This window comes from Salmo salar, chromosome 01, assembly GCF_965601325.2.
Source record: "Salmo salar chromosome 01, fSalSal1, whole genome shotgun sequence".
Taxonomy (NCBI): Eukaryota; Metazoa; Chordata; class Actinopteri; order Salmoniformes; family Salmonidae; genus Salmo; species Salmo salar.
In genome coordinates, this window is record NC_138291.1 from 51815300 (window position 1) to 51826955 (window position 11656).

Here is an 11656-nt window from a genome sequence, read left to right on the forward strand (position 1 = left end):
TTATAAAAAAAATAAAAAAATAAATACAATTCCATGTACAGATCAATAGTTAAGCAGTTAGATTAAACAACTCCTTTGTCAGATACCTGTTTTAAAATGAAACAGGTGAATTAACACTCCTCAGTTAGCAGGCTCAAGCAAGCTAAAACCCACATGGTAGCAAAAACTAACAAGCAGAAATTGTTAACGAGTTAGAAATGATTTAAACACACTTTGCTGTAGGCTACTATTTACTAGTTAACAAAAAATCATGTATGTCATATAAAATATATTCACCCCACCCAGTATTATAATCAAAACTTAACAGAATGCATGTAGTCCTTGGCTCAGACAGTGTAGTAGTGTGTGCTCAATTGTATCTCATTAGTGTGCAAGATCTTGAGAATCAGCTGTACATGTGATGGAAGAGTGTACTGTACATGTGATGGAAGAATGCACTGTGCATGCAGAGGGTTGTAATTTCATTGAATTGGGGATAGTTTAACCGAAATATGCCACAATACCTAGAATTGCCTTATGTCTATCCCACAAAAAAGGTTCACTGTTATAAGCAAACTTTTTTTTAAATGAATTTAAGCAAAATTCCCCAAAATCCCGGGCTTAATTAACTTCCCATGGAAAATTTCTGAAAATTTCCCAGAAAGTTTCCGACCCTTTGCAACCCTATATTTGACAATAAAAATTGATTTTATCAAGCAAAACTATGCTACATTTTTATCTCTGGGACCCTCAGGATGACAAATCAAAGCAAGATTACTGAATATAAGTACATTATTTACGTTCAGACGTGAATGTATCAAACCAGTTGCCATGATAAAAGTTTTGTTGTTGTGCACTCTCCTCAAACAATAGCACGGCATTTTTGTTCACTCTAATAGCTACTGTAAATTGGACAGTGCATTTAGATTAACAAGAATTGAAGCTTTCTGTCCATATAAGACATGTCTATGTCCCGGGAAATTTTCTTGTTACTTACAACGTCATGCTAATTACATTAGCGCACGTTAGCTCTACCGTCCCGGTGGAGGGACACCGATGACAATTGAGATGTACAAACTATGGCATGAGGGAACGATGAGCGGATAAGAGGCAATCCGTAAATTCGATTAAGACTTTAATGTGAGAGCTAAGACGGACGTAGTCAATATAGCTATTTGTTCAGCACTTCTGAAATTTTTTGCGACAGATCATGGGCTGTTCTTACAGTATTCTCCCAGCACACCAAATCAGAACAATAGCATAAATAAAGGGGGGACATAAGCAGGCGATGAAAGCTCTTACACTATTCGATGATGGCTACATGTGCACCACCAAGTCAGAACAGTAGGCTATGAGCAGTGGAGGCTCCTCAGAGAAGAAAGGGGAGGACCATCCTTCTCAGTGATTTTCAGATTTTTGTAATTCTAAAACATGTAAAACGTTATCCTTTTTTAGATAAAACTATACAAAATATAATCACGTCACCAAATAATTGATAAAAAAATACTATTTTTAAATGAATGTTTACAGTAGCCTCAACAGCGCTCTGTAGGGTAGCACCATGGTATAGCCGGAAAACAGCTAGCTTCCGTCCTCCTGTCACGGCTGTTTTAAGGATTGGACCAAAATGCAGCGTTGTCGTTGTTCCACATATTTATTTAAAAGTGAAACGGAAATGCACTAATAAAACACTGAAGGGAAAAACAACAAACCGTGACGCAGGAGGAACATACACACTCACAAAATGCAATCACCCACAAACAACATGCAGAAACACCCCTACTAAATATGACCTTCAATTAGAGGCAACGAGGACCAGCTGCCTCCAATTGAAGGTCAACCCAATAAACCCCAACCTAGAAATAGACAAACTAGAACTACAACATAGAAAGAGAAAACATAGAACAAACACAAAAACACCCCCTGTCACGCCCTGAGCACTCTACCATAGAAAATAACAACTTATATTGGTCAGGACGTGACAGTACCCCTACCCCCAAAGGTGCAGACTCCGAATGCCAACACCACAACAACCCCCCCCAAACAACAACCCCCCCCCCAAAAAAAACCCCAAACACAAAGGGAGGGTAGGGTGGGTGAAAAATGTCTATGGTGGCGGCTCTGGTTCTGGGCGTAGTACCCCCACCACCCGCTGATCCCCCCGCTTCTGTTTATCCGGAGGAACCAGACCCTAGATCATCGTCGGAGGCTTCGGACCGCCAACCGCCGCTGAAGACTCTGGGCTAAAAGCCGCCGCTGAAGACTCTGGGCTGCAGACCACCGCTGAAGGCTCTGGGCTGCAGACCACCGCTGAAGGCTCTGGGCTGCAGACCACCGCTGAAGGCTCTGGGCTACAGACCACCGCTGAAGGCTCTGGGTTGCAGACCACCGCTGAAGGCTCTGGGTTGCAGACCACCGCTGAAGGCTCCGGGCTGAGGAGTGTCACTGGAGGCTCCGCGCTGAGGAGCGGCTCCGGGCTGAGGAGCGTCACTGGAGGCTCCGGGCTGAGGAGCGGCTCTGGAGGCTCCGGGCTGAGGAGCGTCGCTGGAGGCTCCGGGCTGAGGAGCGTCGCTGGAGGCTCCGGGCTGAGGAGCGTCGCTGGAGGCTGCAGACTGGAGAGCATTGCTGGAGGCTCCGGGCTGAGGAGAGTCGCTGGAGGCTCCGGGCTGAGGGGCGTCGCTGGAGGCTGCAGACTGGAGAGCGTCGCTGGAGGCTCCGGGCTGAGGAGCGTCGCTGGAGGCTTCGGGTTGAGGAGCGTCACTGGAGGCTCCGGGCTGAGCAGGCGCACTGGAGGCCTGATGCGTGGGACTGGCATAGGAGGCGCCAGACTAGTAACACGCACCTCAGGGCTAGTGCGAGGAGGAGGCACAGGACGTACTGGGCTTCGGAGGCGCACCGGTTTTCTGGAGCTTAGAGCTGGCACACCCTGTCCTGGCTGAATGGTGATTTGCACCAAGCAAGGGTGGAGCGCCGGCACAGGACGAACTGGGCTGTGCTGGTGAAAGGGGGGTACCGTGTGTAGAGCAGGCGTAGGATAACCTGGACCGAAGAGACGCACTAGAGACCAGATACGCTGAACCGGCGCACTTCTACCTGGCTGACGGCCAACTCTCGCATGGCAACGGTGAGGAGCTTGCACCGGGCTGTGAGTGCGCACTGGCGACACAGTGCGCACCACTGCATAACAAGGTGCTTTCTCGGTCACTCGCTCTCCACGGTAAGCACAGGGAGTTGGCTCAGGTCTTAAAACCGCCCCAGCCAATCTGCCCGTGTGCCCCCCCAAGAAAATCTTGGGTGCTGCCTCTCGTGCTTCCTTCTTTGGGCTAGCTCCTCGTAATGTCGCCGCTCCTCCCTTGCTGTCTCCACCTGCTTCTATGGCAGGGTTTTGTCCCCTGCCATTACCTCCTCCCATGTCCAGGACATCCTCCATTCCATCCTTTCCCTGGCCCAGGATCCCTGCTCCTCCTGGGCACGCTGCTTGGTCCTTTTATGGTGGGTGATTCTGTCACGGCTGTTTTAAGGATTGGACCAAAATACAGCGTCGTCGTTGTTCCACATATTTATTTAAACGTGAAACTGAAATGCACTAACAAAACACTGAAGGGAAAAACAACAAACCGTGACGCAGGAGGAACATACACACTCACAAAATATAACCACCCACAAACAACATGCAGAAACACCCCTACTAAATATGACCTCCAATTAGAGGCAACGAGGACCAGCTGCCTCCAATTGAAGGTCAACCCAATAAACCCCAACCTAGAAATAGACAAACTAGAACTACAACATAGAAAGAGAAAACATAGAACAAACACAAAAACACCCCCTGTCACGCCCTGAACACTCTACCATAGAAAATAACAACTTATATTGGTCAGGACGTGACACCTCCTCTGGGTACATTCACTTCAATACAAAACCTAGGAGGCTCATGGTTCTCACCCCCTTCCATAAACTTACACAGTAATTACGTCCTCCAACCTATCGGAGCTCTTGCAGCATGAACTGACATTGTCCTCCCAATCAAAGGGTCAGAGAATGAATCTAGTACTGAAAGCATAAGATAACACAAGCTAGCACAAGCTAACACTGCAGTGCATAACATGTAGTTCACTCAAACAGAGAGAAAAACAATAGTTGAACATTTTTGAACAAGTACATTTCTTCCAAAATGAAGGAGAAGCAAAATAGATTTTTTTTCACTTTCAGTTTCACTTACTTAGCTAGCAAATGCAGCTAGCTAGTTTAGCCTACTCAAACGCCCTGCTCAAACAGAGGGATGCTATGTTAGCTAGCTGGCTATGACTATCCAACACAACACTGGAATTCTTACAAGTCAAGGTAAGCTTTTGGTTTTACTAATTTATTGCCACCAGGGCCCACCGGTGTAAGTGCTAAACTGCTTACTGAGTGTACACTGTAACGTTGCTGCATGTTTACTAATGTGTTAGTTCTATTAGCTATGTTGACTATGACGTTATTTGAGCTAATATGGTGACGATGTAGGCTGTGTGTAGCAGTTATGATATGGTTTGGCTTGGAACATTTTTTTGCTTGGCCACATACAGTTGATATGTTGTACATTGACTTCCACAAGCGGTGAGAGTATTAGAGAGCACAGATGCTAGAAGGAATACAACGTGGCTGTTATGAAAGTGAACTGTGCTTACGCATGATCAGGGTATATTCATTCTGCCGATTCTGTTAAAAAACGTTTCTTAAACGGAACAAACCGGGGATAAACATACCTCAATTTGTCCAATAGAAACTTTTGTTTGCAACTGTTGGACTAATGATTACACCCTATATCAGCTAGATGCAGGCAAGAGTGTGTCACTTTCTATTCATGTGTCACTGTCTGTCACCTCAAATTATTCTCTCGACCTGTGTGCACCTACGTTGTAAACTTTCATTCATAGGCTAGGTTGTAGCAACCTTATGATGGTTATAGGGAAAATTTGAGCATCATGTAGTAACCTAAACCTATCACTATTACATTGAACAGGGTGAATGGAATTTAAATAACAGTTATCCAATATGTTGTAATAGAAATAAGGCAATGCTCATGAGAAACAAATCGTCCTCCTCATCTTAAACAGCACTGACCACCATTGGTTATGAGGGGGAAAGGGACTAAATTATTAGGGTGAGGCAGCTTACTACAGCTTACTACACAACATACACTTTCTTAGTTATAGTATACATATCTCCCTGACATGTCACATCATTTCTGCAGCAGAAGACATTTTTAGTCTCACCATTGTGCTGTGCTCACTTGAAAAGGAAGGGGTTGCAGCGGACCTTCTTGTGGGCAAATTTTGTCATGAACCTTTGTCATCAAAGTCTGCCATTCTCTGGATTTATGGTGCTTTCAAGGCAACTGGGAACTCGGTTAAAAAACAAGGTTGAATCATGACGTCAGTGATCTTCAGGTCGGAGCTCAAGAAAGAATTGGATGACCATTCAAAACGTATTTTCCCAGTTGGAGCTCTTTTTTTCCCAGAGTTCCCAGTTGTCTTGAACTCACTGAAGTCTGACCTTTCCCAGTTCTGAGTTTCCAGTCGTTTTGAACGCTGCAGAAGTCACGCTGGATTGACAGCATGGCCAATGTATTCAACCTTTTCTGGCCCATGGTGTTACACGTGAATGTTTATTCTTTTAAGTTTGGGAAAGAGACCCTAAAACCCAGACCTTGACCACACACCCTCTCCACAGAATAGCAGGGAAGCAAAATTGTGATTGCTTTGCAACGCTTGCCGTTAGCCATTGATTCCTTCCAAATCACTCATTGTTGAATTAGCCATATCCAACTTGTTGTGTAATGTTTATGTCCAATGGCCAATGAGCACCGATACGTTTAATCTATAATTTCTCTTCATATGACAAGGATTGAAAAGGATTTGCCAGTAGATTATCAAATCAAATCAAAATCAACTCAAATCAAATTTTATATGTCACATGCGCCGAATACAACAGGTAGTAGACCTTACTGTGAAATTCTTACTTATTAGCCCTCAACCAACAATGCAGTTTTAAGAAAAATATTTACTAATTAAACTAAAGTAAAAAATAACAGAGCAACAATAAAATAAAAATAACGAGGCTATATACAGGGGGTATCGGAACCGAGTCAATGTGCAGGGGTACAGGTTAGTTAAGGTAAATGAGGTAATATGTACATGCAGGTAGATAATAAACAGCGAGTAGCTGCAGCGTTCAAAAAAGGGGTGGGGGTCAATGCAAATAGCCCGGGCAGCCATTAGATTAGCTGTTTAGCAGTCTTATGGCTTTGGGGGAAGAAGCTGTTAAGAAGCCTTTTGGACCTAGACATGGTGCTCCGGTACCGCTTTCCGTACGGTAGCAGAGAGAACAGTCTATGACTAGGGTGGCCCGAGTCTGGCAATTCTTAGGGCCTTCCTCTGACACTGCCTGGTATAGAGGTCCTGGATGGCAGCAAGTTTGGCCCCAGTGATGTACTGTACCATATGCACTACCCTCTGTAGCGCCTTGCGAATGGAGGCTGAACAGTTGCCATACCAGGCGGTGATACAACCAGTCCGGATGCTCTCGATAGTGCAGCTGTAGAACCTTTTGAGGATCTGAGGACCCATGCCAAATCTTTTGAGTCTCCCGAGGGGGAATAAGTGTTGTCGTGCCCTCTTCATGAATCTCTTGGTGTGTTTGGACCATGATAGTTTGATGGTGATGTGGACACCAAGGAACTTGAAGCTCTCAACCTGCTCCACTACAGCCCCATCGATGAGAAAGGGGCTGTAGTCCACAATCATCTCCTTTGTCTTGATCACGTTAAGGGAGATGTTGTTGTCCTGGCACCACACTTCAGGTCTTTGACGTCCTCCCTATAGGCTGTCTCATCACTGTCAGTGATCAGGCCTACCACCATTGTGTCGTTGGCAAACTTAATGATGGTGTTGGAGTTTTGCTTGGCCACGCAGTCATGGGTGAACAGGGAATACAGGAGGGGTCTAAGCACGCATCCCTGGGGGGTCCCCGTGTTGTGGATCAGCGTGGCTGATGTGTTGTTGCCTACCCTTACCACCTGGGGGTGGCCCGTCAGGAAGTCCATGATCCATTTGCAGACATACGCATAACAATAACAACAATAACACAATATTTTAGTTGTCCGTGTTTATTATTATTTTAGTGGCAAAGCAGATTTAAAAAATCAAAAATATGAGGTGAACTCCCAGCAGAGCACCAAGTCACATGGGTACATCCTCTGGCGTGTTGATGTTAATGTGTTGATGTTGTCCGTATCCATAGCCAGAATGATTTTGCAGTACATGGTGATCGAACAGGTTTCCTGTTATATTCATCAGAGGTGTAGGGAGGGTGAAGTCTGTGAATACATTTTTTTTTTATTATACAGATGTTTAACAAAACATGCACATGGCGGTATTCATACCTTGGTTTTTGTGGTAAATATGATATTTAAAAAAAAAGAAATGTGATAATGGTTTTCCTACACATACCTTGTCCATAATGTAGAGTCCTATGAGATTTTCATTGAAGAGGTAATGGAGGAGGATGGTACATGTGATCTGCATAACATACCAATTGACATACCTTTGTAGGGCTCCATGTCTGTATACCTGCAGACACAGACACAAAAGTGAGCAGTTCAGTCATCTGCACCAAATACAGCTAGCCATCAACATATTCTTATTGCCTACATATTCTTTCCTCTTTGTTGTTTGGTGTCCATTGAATTGTGTACATTTTCTGTTTAAGAAAGATTTGCACAGATATGAAAAGACAGATGGTATCATCATAAAACAATATAAATTTAGATCATACAAGGGACAAACCTTACCTTTAAATGATGGAGATCTTTACATTTTTCAGTTAAGTGTCTGCACCTGCTGTCCTTTCAAATTCAAATCCAAATGTTTCAGTTGGGCAGTTAGGTTCCTGCAAGAACCCCCACCAACTAAGGAGGTTCCTCGATGAACCCCACCTTCTAAGGGGTTCTTGGAAGAACCTTCTGGGGTCATTTTCAGTACAAAGAACCCTAAGGTTTGAGGATCTTAGAGGAACCCTTGTTGACATAGCTTCAGCGTGTAAATCAGCTACAAAGACGTGTCGGCATTGAGTAATTGTCTCTGGCCCTCCCAGTTAGGGGGAGTGATGAGCTCTATAGCAGAGTCTCACAACTCAATCGCTGATTGAAAACTGTTTTCTGCCCCTCCCAAAATATAGAATTTGTAGATAATTGGCCCTCTTTCTGGGACTCACCCACAAACAGGACCAAGCCAGGCCTGCTGATGAGTGACGGACTCCATCCTAGCTGGAGGGGTGCTCTCATCTTATCTACGAACATAGACAGGGCTCTAACTTCTCTAGCTCCACAATGAGATAGGGTGCAGGCCAGGCAGCAGGCTGTTAGCCAGCCTGCCAGCTTAGTGGAGTCTGCCACTAGCACAGTCAGTGTAGTCAGCTCAGCTATCCCCATTGAGACCGTGTCTGTGCCTCGATCTAGGTTGGGCAAAACTAAACATGGCGGTGTTCGCCTTAGCAATCTCACTGGAATAAAGACCTCCTCCATTCCTGTCATTGTTGAAACAGATTGTGATATCTCACATCTCAAAATAGGGCTACTTAATGATAGATCCCTCACTTCCAAGGCAGTTATAGTCAATTAAGTTATCACTGATCATAATCTTGATGTGATTGGCCTGACTGAAACATGACTTAAACCTGATGAATTTATTGTGTTAAATGAGGCCTCTCCTCCTGATTACACTGGTGACCATATCCCCCAGCATCCTGCAAAGGCGGAGGTGTTGCTAACATTTATGGTAGCAAATTTCAATTTACAAAACAAAAAATGACTGCGTTTTCATCTTTTTAGCTTCTAGTCATGAAATCTATGCAGCCTACACAATCACTTTTTATAGCTACTGTTTACAAGCCTCCTGGGCCGTATACAGCGTTCCTCACTGAGTTCCCTGAATTCCTATCAGACATTGTAGTCATTGCAGATAATATTCACATTTTTGGTGACTTTAATATTCCCATGGAAAAGTCCACAGACACACTCCAAAAGGCTTTCAGAGCCATCATCAACTCAGTGGGTTTTGTCCAACATGTCTCCGGACCTACTCACTGCCACAGTCATACTCTGGACCTAGTTTTGTCCTGTGGAATAAATGTTGTGGATCTTAATGTTTTTCCTCATAATCATGGACTATCGGACCACCATTTTATTATGTTTGCAATCGCAACAAATAATCTGCTTCGACCCCAACCAAGGATCATTGTAACAATGTGCGCTGAGAGTTGGGAAGAAAGTACTGGTAGTGAATATTTAATAAATAAACAAAACATAATACAAAACAAGAAACACTAACAGCACACAGACATGAAACTGAAACAGAAACAATAATGCCTGGGGAAGGAACCAAAGGAAGTGACATATATAGGGAAGGTAATCAGGGAGATGATGGAGTCCAGGTGAGTCTGATGACGCGCCGGTGCGCGTAATGATGGTGACAGGTGTGCGCCATCATGAGCAGCCTGGTAACCTAGAGCACCGGAGAGGGAGTATACGTGACAGTAACTCCTCCCTGATGCGCGGCTCCAGCCACAGGACGCCGACCAAAGGGATGATCCCGGCGATCAGGAGTGGACCGGTCACCTCTGCTGAGGTGCAGGAGCCTGGCGGCCTAGAGCGCCGGAGAGGGAGTATACGTGACAGTAACCCCTCCCTGACGCGCGGCTCCAGCCACTGGACGCCGACCAAGGGGACAATCCCAGGGAATAGGGGAGGACCGGTCGCCTCCACTGAGGCGCGGCAACTTGACGAACCTGCTGAGGCATGAGAGCTTGATGAACTGGCCGAGGCATAGGAGCCCGACGAGCCGGCTAAGGCGTGAGAGTCCGACGAACCAGCTGAGGCGTGAGTGTTCGACGAGCCGGCTGAGGCGTGAGAGCCCGACGAGCTGGCTGAAGAGTGAGAGCCTGATGAGCCAGCTGAGGACTCCCCGGTAGCTCCGGTACTGACACCCGGACCCGACATACCTTCCACCACAAAAAAAAAACATTCCCTGATGCTTCCCTTAGGTGAGGCGTTATTCTGTAATGATGTGCGCTGAGAGTCGGGAAGAAAGTTCAGGTAGTGAATATTTAATAAATAAACAGAACGTAATACAAAACAAGAAACACTAACAACACACAGACATGAAACTGAAACAAAAACAATAATACCTGGGGAAGGGAGGGACATATATATGGAAGGTAATCAGGGAGGTGATGGAGTCCAGGTGAGTCTGATGATGCGCTGGTGCGTGGAATGATGGTGACAAGTGTACGCCATCATGAGCAGCCTGGTGACCTAGAGCGCTGGAGAGGGAGTATACGTGACAATCATCAGAAGCTGTGCTATAAATTCTCAGACAACCCAAAGATTCCTAGATGCCCTTCCAGACTCCCTCCACCTACCCAAGGATGTCAGAGTACAAAAATCGGATAACCACCTAACTGAGATACTAAATGTAACCTTGCGCAATACAGTATACGCAGTCGTACCCCTAAAAACCTAAAACATTTGTCATAAGAAACTTGCTCCCTGGTATACAGAAAATACCTGAGTCCTGAAGCAAGCTTCCATAAAATTGGAACGGAAATGGTGCTCCACCAAACTGGAAGTCTTCTGACTAGCTTGGAAAGACAATACCGTGCAATATCGAAGAGCCCTCACTGCTGCTCGATCATCCTATTTTTCCAACTTAATTGAGGAGAATAAGAACAATCCTACATTTATTTTTGATACTGTCGCAAAGCTAAGTAAAAACAAGCATTCCCCAAGAGAGGATGGCTTTCAGTTCAGCAGTGACAAATTCATGAACTTCTTGGATGAAAAGATCATGATCATTAGAAAGCAAATTACAGACTCCTCTTTAAATCTGCGAATTTCTCTAAAGCTCAGTTGTCCTGAGTCTGCAAAAGACTGCCAGAACCTAGGATCAGGGGAGACACTCAAATTTTTTACTCACCACATTCTTTTGGAGAGATTGGAAACCCAAATTGGTCTATATGGACAAGTTCTGGCCTGGTTTAGATCTTATCTTTCGGAAAGATATCAGTTTGTCTCTGTGGATGGTTTGTCCTCTGACAAATCAACTGTAAGTTTTGGTGTTCCTCAAGGTTCCGTTTTAGGACCACTGTTGTTTTCACTATATATTTGACCTCTTGGTGATGTCATTCTGAAACATAATGTTAACTTTCACTGCTATGCGGACAATACACAGCTGTACATTTCAATGAAACACGGTGAAGCCACAAAATTGCCCTCCTTGGAAGCCTATGTTTCAGACATAAGAAAGTGGATGGCAGCAATCTTTTTTTACTTTTAAACTCACACAAAACAGAGATGTTCTGGGTCCCAAGAAACAAAGACATCTTCTGTTAGATCTGACAATTAATCTTGATGGTTGTACAGTCATCTCAAATAAAACTGTGAAGGACCTCGGCGTTACTCTGGACACTAATCTCTCTTTTGATGAACATATCAAGACTATTTCAAGGACAGCTTTTTTCAATCTACATAACATTGCAAAAATCAGAAACTTTCTGTCCAAAAATGATGCAGAAAACTTAATCCATGCTTTTGTCACTTCTAGTTTAGACTACTACAATGCTTTACTTTCTGGGT